General features: G+C 41.0%; 1 long non-coding RNA gene across 1 annotated transcript; it reads left to right on the forward strand.

Annotated features, from left to right (window-relative positions):
- The first annotated feature begins 4,809 nt into the window (after nt 1-4,809).
- Nucleotides 4,810-8,398, forward strand: LOC116083578. Its single transcript, XR_004115778.1, has 2 exons — nt 4,810-5,070; nt 7,682-8,398. It is a non-coding gene; the product is annotated as an uncharacterized LOC116083578 (long non-coding RNA).
- Nucleotides 8,399-14,197: the final 5,799 nt, after the last annotated feature.

Here is a 14,197-nt window from a genome sequence, read left to right on the forward strand (position 1 = left end):
GCTGGAGAGCAAAAACAAAAGCAGGAACTCGTCGTGTGGACGAGATCTGAATGTTCACATCGCCCTGTGCTTGGTAGAGTCATCTTCTTTGAATAAAGCCCTGATAGCCTCATTTTGGAATTCTCTTTAAAATACTTTTTGAGAATGTCATGCATCAGTGTTTTATATACAATATTTCCATCCATTTCAATCCTTTCCAACTACCTCACAAATTCTTTAATTATTTTTGTCTCACACACACACACACACACACACTGTTGTGTCCACTTACCATTCGGGATTGGATAACCTATGGGGTCTTGTGAAACTGATTCTTGCTTGTAGCTATTCATCTAGAGGTTGGGTCTTGTGAAGTTTCTCCACCCATGTTGGCATGTTGACTGTGTTTGACTGATGTTATCATTAGACAGGTCTTGTTTTAGGCAACCATATCATTGAAATTGAAATGAGTGAAGCCTCCTTGTGACATCTAGAAGACAGTATATGCAGCAGGCACTCTAGTCCTTTGGCTCTTGTATCTTTCCTTCTGAACAAGAATATCAGCATTTTGCCTTTACAATGTATGTAGCCAGTTGGGCAAAGGCATTCCAATTAGAAAGAACAGCAGGTGCTCAGGAGCTTGGAAAAAATATGTTGTATATTAAGAATTGAAAGGCAGCCAAGAAAGGGGAGACCAAAGACTGAGGAGTGGGTTGGTGAGAGGTGAAGTCAGAGAGACAGAGACTTTAGCATATGTGGCAGTAGCTCTCTGATATTTCTGTAAACTCAGGTGATTCCTTTGATATAAGATCAATCCTCGGGTAGATTCTCTGGTGAGGCCTTTCTGATAATCACCAATACACCAATAGCAAAGCCTTGGGCCAGGCCAAGAAGGTTTATGAAGCAGTTGGAAGACCACTAGCTCACTGTAGGCTTCCTGCTGATGCTGTCACAGAACATATGGCCCTAACAGTAAGGACATGGGACCAGTTCTGACATGACTCCAGGCTCATTATTAAAAGTTGAGGAATATGTGCTCATCAGTAAAAGGTATCTACAAATAAAAGGCATCTATTATCATTTCTACACAGATGCTTTAAAATAACGTCTCAAATTTCATGACCTTCCTTTAAAGAAAACCTGGCGTTTTCAGAGAGCATTTTGTGTGAAGAGTCGATTTATAAAGCTTGACAGCTGTTGCTAGGTTATGAATAGGAAATAGCGCCATCAAGTGGTGAGCATCTGAAATCATTTGCGATGCTTTTTTTTAATTAGATATTTTCTTTATTTACATGTCATATGATTTCTCCTTTCCCAGCTTCCCCTCAAAAAACAAACAAAAAAACCCCCCAAAAAACAAAAAAACAAAAACAAGAGCAAACCCCTGTTGCCACTCCACCCTCTCCCACTTATTGGCCCTGGCATTCCCCTACACTGGGGCACAGAACCTTCACAGGGCCAAGGGCCTCTCCTCCCATTGATGACCGACTTACAGTCCTCTACTATACACATGCTGCCAGAGCAATCAGTCCCACCATGTGTACTCCTTGGTTGGTGGGCGATGCTTCTTTACAATGTGAAAGGAAGCTACTACCCTTCCTGTCTCTCAGAGCTTGTGGAAGCCACGTCAGGAACAGAAATCTAGTGGGGATCCCTAATATATTTAGGGGAAGGAGAATTACTAGAAGTTTTATTTCCATCCTAGGAATCTAGGAGAGAAAACACAGAAGTAAGAAGGTCAAGTCAGTGTCTGTTAAGTGTTTTCAAGATGTTATAAAACTCTGGGGACGGGGGTGAGGGGTTTGGGGTATGGGGTGGGGGTGTCTTACCAGTGAGGACCTTAGGGCTGCCTTTCCTCCTGAGCTCTCTGTTGTTAGACAGCAGACACTGGGTGCTTGTTGGGAGGAACAGGGAGAAGACAAGTCTCGTGGGTTGTTGGCCATTTATCTGCCCTCCATACCTGCAAGATTGCCTTAAGGACATGCAGTTATGTTGCAGACAGTTGTGTAGACTACCTGCTAATTCAAATGAATAATAAAAGTGAAAACTTTCATTCACTTTACATTTACTATTTTGCTTAGTGCTCAAAGCAGATGAGGAATTATACCTCTTTCTACCCTTGCTAAAGGTGAAGCTGGAGAAATTCTTTAGTTCACTTAAAATTGAGGTCTGAGCCCATGAATGGGGCCCTGGAACTTACACATCAGTCAGTCCTGAAGTTAGAGACCCTCCCTAGGACTATTGTGTTCCTCGCTAAGAGAGCCCCTCTTCCTTTCTAACATAGCACTGGATCAGAGCTGCAAATGCAGTCAACATTCTGTCCTCTTCAGGCTGGCTTGTTCCCAGTGGCCCCATGCTTTTAGGGAGCAGATGGAGCCCATGCTAGCATCCTGCCGAGCTCAAAAGACACAGTCAAGCACTGTTCTCTCAGTCTTTCTTCATGACATTTTATTAGACAGTTTGAAATATGATTGAAATCAGTCATCAAGAAGTAAAGACTAGTACAGCTTTGCTAAATGGACATGAGACTCATGGTTGTGTTGAAATCAAGACTGGATTCCATGTTTTCCAAAAATTGTAGCCAGTTCTTCACAATGGGTTTTACTTTAAATACCAGATGGCTACAAATAGCCAGCCAGATTTACTCAGGCATAATGGATTTCTTGGCAATCACATGGGTATTTAGGGAAGTGTGTTAACTCTTTCTCATCACTGGAATGGTGGCTGATGCTTTCAATATGTTAACTAACTGTCACAATGAATCTTTAGAGTTTTCCCAGAGTTAATGATCATCTAAGATAATGGAAAACTCCCCAAGTACATGCAAAATAATCAGCCAATATTAAAGTTGCTTAATAATTTATTACCTAGTAAGCTCAAATGATACATTAGGTTCAAAGCATTGGGGTCTAAGATATTAAACATTGAGTCTAAGATATTAAGCCTCTGAATTGAATTTAACTGTGATATTGAGTGGAAACAATGGTCTAGCCACCCTGATATCCTTTCTGCAGCATGGAGGATCATTGTGTGGCCTCTGAATATGTGCATATGTGTTTTTTCTGCCCAGAAGGACTTCTCAGTCCAGTTGGACAGCGTATCCATCTTGTCCTCCATGTTGATCTCAGCTCAGCAGTTGCATCCTCAGAAAGCATCTTCTCTGTGGTTGTCTATAACTCTGTCTTTGACCCAGTTGACTCCTTTGACATCACTTTTCACACCATCACATTCTAGTTGGTAGTCTATATATTTGTACCCCCTGCCTATGGCCCCTCTATAAGACCAGGATTGAGTCTGTTTGCTTCAGTGTTACATCCCCAGCTCCTATCAGGTGTGCCCAACCTGTGCTCTGTGGTCCTTGGATAGCTAGTCTTGAATGTCTCCCCACCACTTTGTAGATAGATCATGGTGTCATGACAATGGCGAAAGGTTAAGTACCTCTGTACCTAGATTGTAATGACTGAAATTTAGGAAATCAGTAAATGCTTGTTAAAAAATTAATGACTGAAATCTTTGATACTGACAATAACCTAAAGTGTTAACTCTCTCTAGTAAAGAAAAACTCTTAAATTTTATCTTTCCAATTAATAATCCTCCTGATAATTGCAAATACATCATCTACCAAGCAGAAGTTTGACATGTGTGTTATAAAGCATTCCAACTAGTAATTGGGTGTGTAGGAGTGTGGGGTTTTTTTTCCTTTGAAGGGAAAACTGACAGCGTATTCTTACACAGAGATTTGAATCCATAAAGATGGTTGCTTTTATCAGATCTGCTTAAGAGGGACGAGTATAGACAGATTATTCAGAGGCAAGCTTAATCCACAAAGGCATTGAGAAGCCATATTGAAGGACTTGACTGAATCAATGATAGCAACAACAATAAAAAGAAAAATAGCCCACAAATACCAGGGAATAGAGAACCACATTGTGGCTTTTATAAGACCCGGACCTGAAATTTCTTCATTGTCCAATTATTTCTGAAAGATGTATGCTGGGATGCATCTTATGCACCTTTAACTAGATTGCTGGAAATAGGAAAGTAAATCTATCCTGCTGTTATAATTAGAATAAAAGAGACAGGTCTGACAGTACAAGTCTTTTTGAAGGATCTAGATAAACACTGAATTCTATAGGCAGTCTGAGATACTGTTCTTGTCTGGACATTTAACTATTTATTAAGTATTAAGAAGAAGAAAGTCCACAAGATTGCAGAAGGAAGATCACAGCTCCAATAATACTAAGTAGTGACATTCTTTAAGCATTTGCTTATATGGATGATGCTAATAGTGCATAGAATATTATGAAAGACAGAAAGATGAAAAAATCAAATACCCCAAAGTTATCTCATTTTTTATTTGACTCTAATAAAGAGAGCTCACATTGTAAACTAATAAGTTTGCTGAACTTTGAGAACTTGACATCCGCATATAAATAAAAACTCATTTATTTGAGTTACCTTGTATGCCTGATTATCATTCCCTTGTCTTTAATCTTCAAACTGCTTCATTGTGCACCAGTTCTTCTCTTGTGACTTGTTACAAATGCTTCTGAGAAGTGAGGCAGAACCCTTGCTACATTTAAGCTGCTGCAGTTTAGTTGTACCCTAGAGATCATTATACCACAGGTTTTCTACTCTTGTGGACTTTTGGATCCTATTTCCTTTCTGGACAACAGAACATGCACAGTTCTTGGTGAAACTGCTTCTGGGTGTGACTGCAACCTGTCATCTCGATCCAGACTGTCTGCCTGCCTCTAACGTTCTGTTGGATATGAGCACATGACTCAAGCTGATCTGGTCTTATCTCACCCTAAAAATTTTCAGGAAAAATAAGAGTGACCATTGCTCCTGCTCCCTGGACTTGGGGCTATGACCATACTAGGAAAATGTAGTCACCATGAAGAATGAGCTGGCTGGAATAAAGCAACCCAGAAGAGACAGCCCAGATATCAGCCCAAGAGAGGCCTGATAACCCTGTCTGAGCATAAGAATCTGACCTGCCACTGACCTGATTGTAGATTCATCTACCTCAGAGACTTGATGCTTCATTAACACTTGTTTGTGAGGAAATGAATAAATTAACAAATCAAGGTAATTATGTGTACTTTAAGTTAGCTATTTAACTGGAAGCACTGGTCCTGTTTCTACAATTGTATTCTTTATAGATTCTTGATATTAAGTTCTTTGTCCTTTTGAGATATAAGAGTAATTTTTAAGATCTGTATTTGGAGTATATCAAGAAATAATACTCAACCACCAAGTGGATTAGCCCAATACATTGGTGTGTTCCTCTAAGGAAAGCGGAATATTAACAGTGTTCCTTGTGTTCTGCGAGGACTAGAATCAGAATCAGTGTGAGAACACTGTGGCTCTGTGCTCACTAAATCCTGAATTTATTTCCATTTAGGAGTTAATCATAGAAAAAGAAGCTTGCAGGAGGGAGGATTTTATTGGACAGGGCTGGAAGTGGATATTAATTTCTTCCTATTCCTGTTCTACTGCTAAAACTCGCCATGCGTCCAACTAACGGCATGTGAGGCTGGAAATACAGCAGAACTGTGTGCCTAGGAGGAAGGAGCTGGCATCAGATTAGCTGGTCCTGCCCACATTTGACAAAATTAACTTTCAAGCCTTCTGTTTTAACTCCTTTTGTTCTTTGAAAACATAATAGTTTACAAAATAAAAATAATTTGTAGCTACTTATCTATGTTAAGATATCTACTTATTTATAAAGTGGCACATTGCTACTTAAATGAACTGAAGCCAGGACAGCCAGATTCTCAAAGCCTGTATAATATGGATACTAGTCATTCATGTAGTTCTTTTATTACTGCTGGATTTGTTTTCTCCATGTTTTTAAATCCTTCAGAATCTCAGAACGGGATCTTATTTGGAAACAGGGTCTCCGAGGGTAGCCAATTTAAAATAGGATCATTAGGATGGGCTCTGATTCAATATGATTGCTGTCCTTTATCAAAAGAGGTGATCTGGACAGAGACAGTTACATATTGAGAGATGGAGGGGGCAGAGAAAAATGATAAGATGGGGGGCAGGCAAAAGAATAGTGGGGTGCCAGGAGCCAGGAGGGGGCATAGAGCATATGCTCCCACTCTCCATCAAAATGTCCTTGGCTCTTGAACATACATGCCAAAGGCTGTCTTAGGAACCAGAGGTGCCACAGGCAGCTTGCAGAAGCAGAAGCTGCTGTGTGGGTTTTCTTACTCCCTGTTGGAGTTAAGTGTGATCTCTCTGCACATATAGTTTCTGACTATATGATATAAAATGTTTTTCCTTGCATTAACTAAAGTTACCATTTCTAACATTACAAGGTCTGCAGCGTTGGAAACATTGCCTCCGGCACACAGCAGTCTGGAGAGTGCTGCTTGGATCTTCCATCCATTATGCTTTGATCATACTACCTCTTCCTCCTAGGACATCCTTGAGACCTCTTTGGACACTTCATGTTCCAAATCCTTTAACATGCAACAATATTTGTTCCTTCATGAAGCATTCTCAGGTCAAACATGGCCACAGTCAATCTTGGTGATGCAGCTATGACTCCTGCTCTTACACTGCATGTTGCCCCTGTCACAGGCTCGTCATCAGTTATCATTTCATTTTTCATTGGTTCATTGTGTTTATCTCTATGTCCTCATAAGTGTTTTCATGTCAACACCACTCACACACACACACACACACACACACACACACACACAGACATGCACATACACACACACACACACACACACACACACAGTTGGCAGGGTCTTACTATTCATTTGCAGCTGTCTTGGAACTCACTATGTAGACAAGGCTAGCCTCTAAGCCACAGAAATTTGCTTGCCTCTCTGCCTTCTGAATTATGGGATTATGTTCCTGACATCACATCTGGTACCATTCCAGTATATTAAGACTCCAAATAAACTTTGAAATGGTTTAGCAGCTGTTCAATGAATACTGAGTTTCAATCTCCACCACCCATATAAAAGCTGGGCTTAGGAACATACACCAGGAATCCCAGTACTGGAGGGAGGTGGAGATAGGTAGATCCCTAGACCCTAATGGCCAGCCAGGCTAGCCAAATTAAATTGGTGATGTCCTGGTTCAGTGAAGGGATCTTGTCCCAATAAATATGGCAAACAATAAAAGAAGAAACCTATTGTCAAATTCTGACTATCCACACATTTATCCCTGCAAACACACAGATGAGAGAGAGCATGAATGCATGCATGTACCCCCCACCCACAAATAAAGAAGTGTTCAGGTAAGGTAACGAGAGATTAAAGAAGACAGGTAGCAATGAGAGGAGATCACTTTAGTTACATAGAAAATTTGAAATGAAATTAGAAGTGTAATGAAGTCAAATTACTCTATCCATCTTCCCAACTATAGAGTATTCAGTCCATCCCTTGTCAGCTTCTCCTCTTTCCTGGAACATTTTTTCTCTTGACACTGCAATGGGGACTTTCCTTTTGCTACGCCAAGGTGACCTGTGGTCATGTAGACTCAAGACAGATCTCCATTTTAATGAGGTACCTAAAGGCCTGGAGGACTTAGTCAATAAACTCTCCTTCCCCGACACTCCTCCCTGCAAAAGGTATTTAACCTCAAGCCCGCCCTGAGAAGTGGGGTATGGTTTACTCATCCACTTTCTGCCATGACAATAAATGCCTTAAAACCATGAACTGTCTCTCTTCATCAGGATCCACCATGGGGAGTAATGGAGAAGTATAGAGTCACCATCTAATCTCCTGTAGAAGGCCTCTCTGCACTCCTAGCCACTGCCATGATCAAGCCAAGTCCAAGCCAGCTGCCACTGACAATCCAAGGACTATCCTTGTGGGATCCAGCCAGAATTCCCCTCTTTCCCCCTCAGCCCCGGCTAGATCCAGCCTTCAGGCCCCCACTCCATTCTCAGCTCTTCTGCAGCTCCCAGAAGCACCTGGGTGCCCAAGAGCCTAAGAACCAGACTTCCCCAGCCTCCTTGCAGTCCCATGGACCTCTGAGCCTGCTTTGTCTGTCCTGCACCTCAGACTGCAACTTCCTGACCCCTGGAGCAGTGTCCCACAGTTCAACACCTGCTTGGAGACCGTGTGAGGTAAGCATGGTCAAAACTCCCATATCCTGCCTTGCCAGTGACTGAGCCCTGAGGCAGAGGGGATCAGGACCACTAACCTTACAATGCATCAGGAGGGTGCTCCCACCCCCACCACAATCCCTCCTTAGACATCACTGATGTGATACTGTATTGATGCTCGATTTAATTGACTTCATTATCAGTGCATACTGAAACTGAGTCCTTTTTTCTTAAAAGCCAAACATAAGTGATCATGTGCTACATAGTCTTCTGTCTATATCTTGCTTGTCACTGAACCTTGAGGATTGCTCTACAGACATAAACAACAACCTCCTCACTATATAATACATCATAACTTTTGATTGTACAATGTAATTTTAAAAAATAGTTCATCATTTTATTAAAGTTGTTAGCATTCTGTATAAACTCCACTCCCACAGTTACCTGGCAGCAGCCAGGTATGCTTCTCCTCGTGGTTACCTAGCAACAGCCAGGTAGGCCTGGCCCTATAAAAGGGGCTGCTTGCCCCCTCCTCTCTCTCTTCCTCCTGTTTCTCTCCCTTGCCTCTTTCCCCCTTGCTCCCCTTCTCTCCCCATTCCTTTCCCCCCTCTCTCCACATGGTCATGGCCATCCCCTACTTCTCTATTCTCTTCTTCTCTCTGCCTCTGCTACCCTCTTAACGCCCCTTCCCATGCCCTAAATAAACTCTATTCTATACTATATTGGGTGTGTCTGGTCCCTCAGAGGGAAGAGATCCCTCGGCCTGGGCCTGCCGAGGCACCCCCTTCCCCTACACCTTGCCAGAACATATTCTTATAGCCTTTTTTCTTTTTATGATCACAACAAAAGTCATTTCTGAGTTTCTATAATTATAGTTTTGTAATGGAAAAGCATCCACATGCTATAATTTCTTAATTGTGAGGCTCTCAGTATAATAAATTTCTTATAGTGCAGTTGCTTGTTTAAAGTATATTCATTTCATGGGATAGATGTGACCATATATTCCTTCATAATTCCTACACCCATGTCCATGCCTACTAACAGAGAGTTATTTTTGACTCTGATGTAATAGTTTAATCTTTTCAACAACCCAATGGGGTTATACGTGTCAGCCCCCTTTGCGGGTGAATAAATTGAGGTCCAAAGAAATAAACATAATAACAAGCCAAGCCATAATAACAAACCTGAACCCAGGGCTGTCTGCATAGCCATCTACCTTCTTTATTCCAACCAGGTTATTTCTGTATTGTTTTTGTTGAATTGGAGGCACACACCCTTTTATGAATGCTTATTGCAAAATTTACACACTTACAATAAGTAAGAATGCATTTGGTGATACCCAACTTTAGTCCAGTACCTATCTTTCCAGACTGTCTTCATGTATGATATTATTATATCACACACACACACAAAGCGTGGAGGGATAGACAATATGTGAACATTTTGACGCTTTTTTTTTAAAGGAAGAATATTTAGTTTAAATATTATTTAAAAGAAAGAACCTACATGCACAGGATCATATAGTGAGTAAGTGGTAGAGCTGGGTCTCTGATCTTGCATTTCGACTATTTAACAGTCCATTAGACATGAAGTCTACAGGGGCTGACTGCCTTGACTTCAAGTATTAGAGCCCTACTCCCACTTCCTCCAGAGGTAGCACTGTCTTGTATTTTTGGAGGTTTAAAACTCAGCTCATGCATATATATTCAGGCTATATATGGCTTGGCTTTCGAGAAAGTCTCATACTTCCTAGGCCTCTGGGAAGACCAAGAAGGTTTAGGAAGAAAGAAGGAATAAAAATGAATGACAAGCAAGCATGCTTAATCCTGTCTCTTCTGCCCACTGCTAAAGCTAACAAAGCTGTAGAGCACTGCTACAGGCTCTTTCTTCAACAGCACTCGTGGACAATAGATTATGGACATTGCTGTCAAGAGAATAGAAGAGATTCTTCCTATTGATAACCATCAATAGCATGCAGGTGACGTAGTTCAGACTACTGCAAGGCTGGCAATTTGTGGGAGGACCCCCAAACTAAAAATGAAGGGACTATATATTTTATGCATTAAAATATTCTTTCTTCTGATATATTTCTTAAAAAAGTAAAGTCTTTACCATAATCAAATATTGTAAGACTTTTATATTCTCTAAGTACGAAGAGGCAGCTGTACAGTAAGCATATTCAGTATATCAAACACAATATATTTCAAAAGGAATTAAAAGCTTAGAAACGGCCAAAATCTGTAATAGATTCCAGGCAAGTAGGGCCCCCTTTCTATGTCGTGCTCATAAGCCTACAAGACAAGCTAATCAGAGAATTAACCTTCATGCGGTGGCATCAAGCACTGAAATGACTGTGTTTATTTCAAGGTCTTGGTTTCAAATGCAAAGTCACCAGCCAGGAGCACTATAATTAAGTTGTCAAGAAGTAAGAAAATTCTCTTTAAGAACTGTGTTAGTACAGCTTGTTCTAGCGAGTTAAAAACAAGCCAGATGAGTTAGCTGTTCAAAGCTGAAGACACAGCATCCTCAGAAGGTGACTGAGCAATCAGGATGTTAGCATGCTCACTAGGTATTTTTCTTGGGCTCTTCAAAATGAGAAGAGAAGAGCAGATGTGCTTTTCAGGTAAAAAAAAAAGTCCTGATAAAAGCCAAAGATAAAATTAATAAATGCCAACAGTGATGTCAAGACACCAACAGAACACTTATTGTATAGCTGGTATTATTTGGAGTATAAGGATTTTATCCCATTTAATTCTCATTTAGTTCCCATTACTATTTTCATCTTGCATATTAAAAAGCAGGAACAGAGAGGGTAACTTTCCCAAAGTTCTACAGGATGATCAAGATTTAAACCTTGAAATCTATATTCATTTTCTTCCCTCTTCATTATTTTTCTTCTTTCTCTCCTCCCCCTCCCTTCCTGCTCCATCTCCTCATTTATCCTGCTGTTGTTTGACTTTTGATGGTCTTGCTACATTGTCCAGGCTGATCTTGAATTGAATGTCTTATGGCTCCTTCCATTACATGATATAGCTTAATCCAAACATTTTACATCACTGTGGAGCATAAATCTGACTGGCACAAGTCCCACTGAATAGGAGTAAAGACCCAGCAAGCCGTATTCTTTCCTGGAGGCTGCAGAAGAGAACCTGTTTCTTTGCTTTGTCTGGATTCTAGAGGCTGTCAGTCTTCCCTGTTTTGAAGCTTCTCTCAGCTTCAGAGTTAGGGAAGATGAGCTGGGGCCTTTCCGCAGCATTCTTCTAGCCTCTCCCGTTTCCCTCTTTTTACTCTTAAGGGTCCACGAAATTGGATTGTCCTCACATGTGATTCAGGATAACACCCTGTCCACAACAATTGCTTCTGCCATGTGCTAGCTTTACACTGCCAAGAGAAAACTGTGGCAGTCATATTTTGTTTGAAATAAGTTAAAATCATCTTCAAATAGGTAAAGGAATGAGAGAAGAAACTAAAAAGCAAGTACAAGTCTGGGTTAAAAACATTTAAATTGGGCTGTGCCACGTGATCTCTCCAAACTGTTGGTTCATTCATGTATTCTATGCCCCACATTAAGGATGCAGACACTCTTTAGAATTTATGAAAATGATTTGGCCAAAGGGCAGTAACAAAACATGTTAAGGAATTTCTAGGAAAATGCTAGTGAAGGTTCTGAGTGAGTCAAGAGAGATTCTCTTTCCTGCGCTGCCCATGGTTGTTTTGTGTTCCTCTGTACCAAGTCCTACTCCGCCTTCTCTTACAAAGCTTTCACAGGGAGTTTCAAAAACTGCTACAAATTAAAGATTGGTTTATTCCCATTACACAATCTTTACTCCTCTATCAGCACCATAATCTTTTTCTGGGGGTGGAGGAAATAAGCAAACCAAGTAACATTAACAACTGAAATGTATTTCTTATTGTTCTAGAGGCTGTGAATTCTAAGATGAAGGCATTGGCAGGCACAGTGTTCAGAGAAGGCCTGCCTCCTAGTTCATCAAGCAGTCCTCTCTCACATTACCATTACTTGCTGAAAGGGGCTAGCCCCCTGTTTGGGATCTCATTTATAAAAGCACCAATCCTATCCATGAGGGCTCTGCCCTTGCATCTTACTCACCTCCAAAGTCACATCTTTTAATACTAATTTATAGGAGTCTGTGGGGGAGAGAGAAAGGGGAACATGAACTACTCAGGTTCTATCAGTGAGTAACAACTGCAAATTGTATACAGCCTAGTGCAATCAGTTTTGAAACTCATGGACATTCCTGCCCCCGATTATATAGTTGAGAGATTCTACGTTCCTGAGATTTTGCTGTGTGAAGAGAGAGTTGATGAATGTTACACTCATGAACCAAATTTCTTTTGCTGGATCTGATATGAATGCTTTTTATGATTTTTTAAAAATAAATAAAGTGAAATGTTCTCTTAAGAGGGAATTCAGAGTTTGACAGATGTTTTGTGAATCAACCAATCAATCAAACAGACAAACAAACAGATAAACAAAAACCAAAAATCCAAAACCAACCAACCAAAAAACCACTGCCAGTTTTCTACAAACCCTTGCCAATGTGACCAACTTGCCTTCCACTGGACTGAATTTTACAGGTGCGTCTAGATGAAGGGCCTGACATCCTTTCTCTTAGATCAGTGGTTCTACCTGTGGGTCTCCACCCTTTGAGGGTCTCATATCAGACATCCTGCATATAGATATTTACACTATTATTCATAACAGTAGCCAACTTACAATTATGACGGAGCAATGAGATAACTTTATTATGGTTGGGGTCACCACAACATGGGGAACTGTATTAAAGGGTCGTAGCATTAGAAAGGTTGAGAACTACTGACTTAGAGCCTTTACTTTAGAGCCCTGTAATGGCAAAATTTTCCCTTAGTGTTCATGGGATGGAAATCTTCCTTAAAAAGCCCCTTACTCATTTTGCAGTCCAGGGTCACTTTTTGCAAGGTGACAGAGTCTCAGTTGTCTGGATTCTCGTGTGTATGAGGGAACCAGTCTAACTTCCTCGTTGCAAAACTGACTCTAGTCAGGAAGACCTGAGAAACTGCTTTGCCTTAAAGTGAGGTCAATTCTAATGCCCTGCCGCCTCCGAGAGCAGATAGCTGTCAGTCTTGCTCTATGTTTTCTCTTCTATTGCCGGTAATCCATCCAAATGACATACAATGTTGAGCTATCCTATTTGAAACTGCCCACAGTTTCAAGAACGGGGTTCTACTCAGCCAGGAGGGAATAAAGGACCTGAAATAAAGGGTTTGAAATGCAAAGAGAAAACACGAAGCTAAGTTGCGTCCCAATCAAGGCTCCACTTTACAGAGAATAAATCAGGGTTTTTATAGTCACAGGAGAAACTGAAAACAAGTCTCTAGATTACACTACAAAGAAAGTTCAGGTGCCAAAGTCCCCAGGTTCAGAAGATCTTCAGGCGGCTAGCTGGCTGGTGTACTCAGGTGGTGGGTGTGGTCAGGCGGCTTCTTCAAAGACAAACAGTCCACAGAAAGCATCCATCTTAGCTCCCAGGTGTTAGACCCCAAGCAGAGGCTGCCAGAAGTCTGATGGATGACTGAAGTCAAGAGGGAAGGTAACACTGTTTTCTGGTCTTAATTAGATTTGAAGCTGTCTCCAGAGGATGTGAGGCCTCTGCTGTAGAGAAGGCAGAAGGGGAGCTATGACTCAGTTATTTGTTGTCTATAGCAACCAGAGAGGGAAATACTTGTGCTTTTGAATCAAGCCAACCAAGAGCACAGTGGCACAGTAATTTTCTTTTAAGGAGGGATACTGTGTATAACAGGTATAGTTTTTCTAGGAAGGGGTGACTAGTGAGTCTTCAGAATAAGGGGGTGGATTTACCTAGAGGGATGGCTACTCAGGTAGGACCCTAATTGTTAATGACAGAAATCTGACTCCAAATGCATTAGCTATAATAGAAAATTTAGCAGTTCAAGTAATTGCAACTCCTAAGGATCATTCTGTACCTACTGCTTAAATGACATGTTCAGTAGAGACTTACCACTTGTCTTAGTTAGGGTTTCATGGCTGTGAAGAGACACCATGACCAAGGCAACTTGTATTAAAGCAAACGTTGAATTGGGGCTGGCTTACAGTTTCAGAGGTTAATCCATTATCATCATGGC

The sequence above is a fragment of the Mastomys coucha genome, unplaced genomic scaffold (assembly GCF_008632895.1).
Source record: "Mastomys coucha isolate ucsf_1 unplaced genomic scaffold, UCSF_Mcou_1 pScaffold8, whole genome shotgun sequence".
Classification (NCBI taxonomy): domain Eukaryota; kingdom Metazoa; phylum Chordata; class Mammalia; order Rodentia; family Muridae; genus Mastomys; species Mastomys coucha.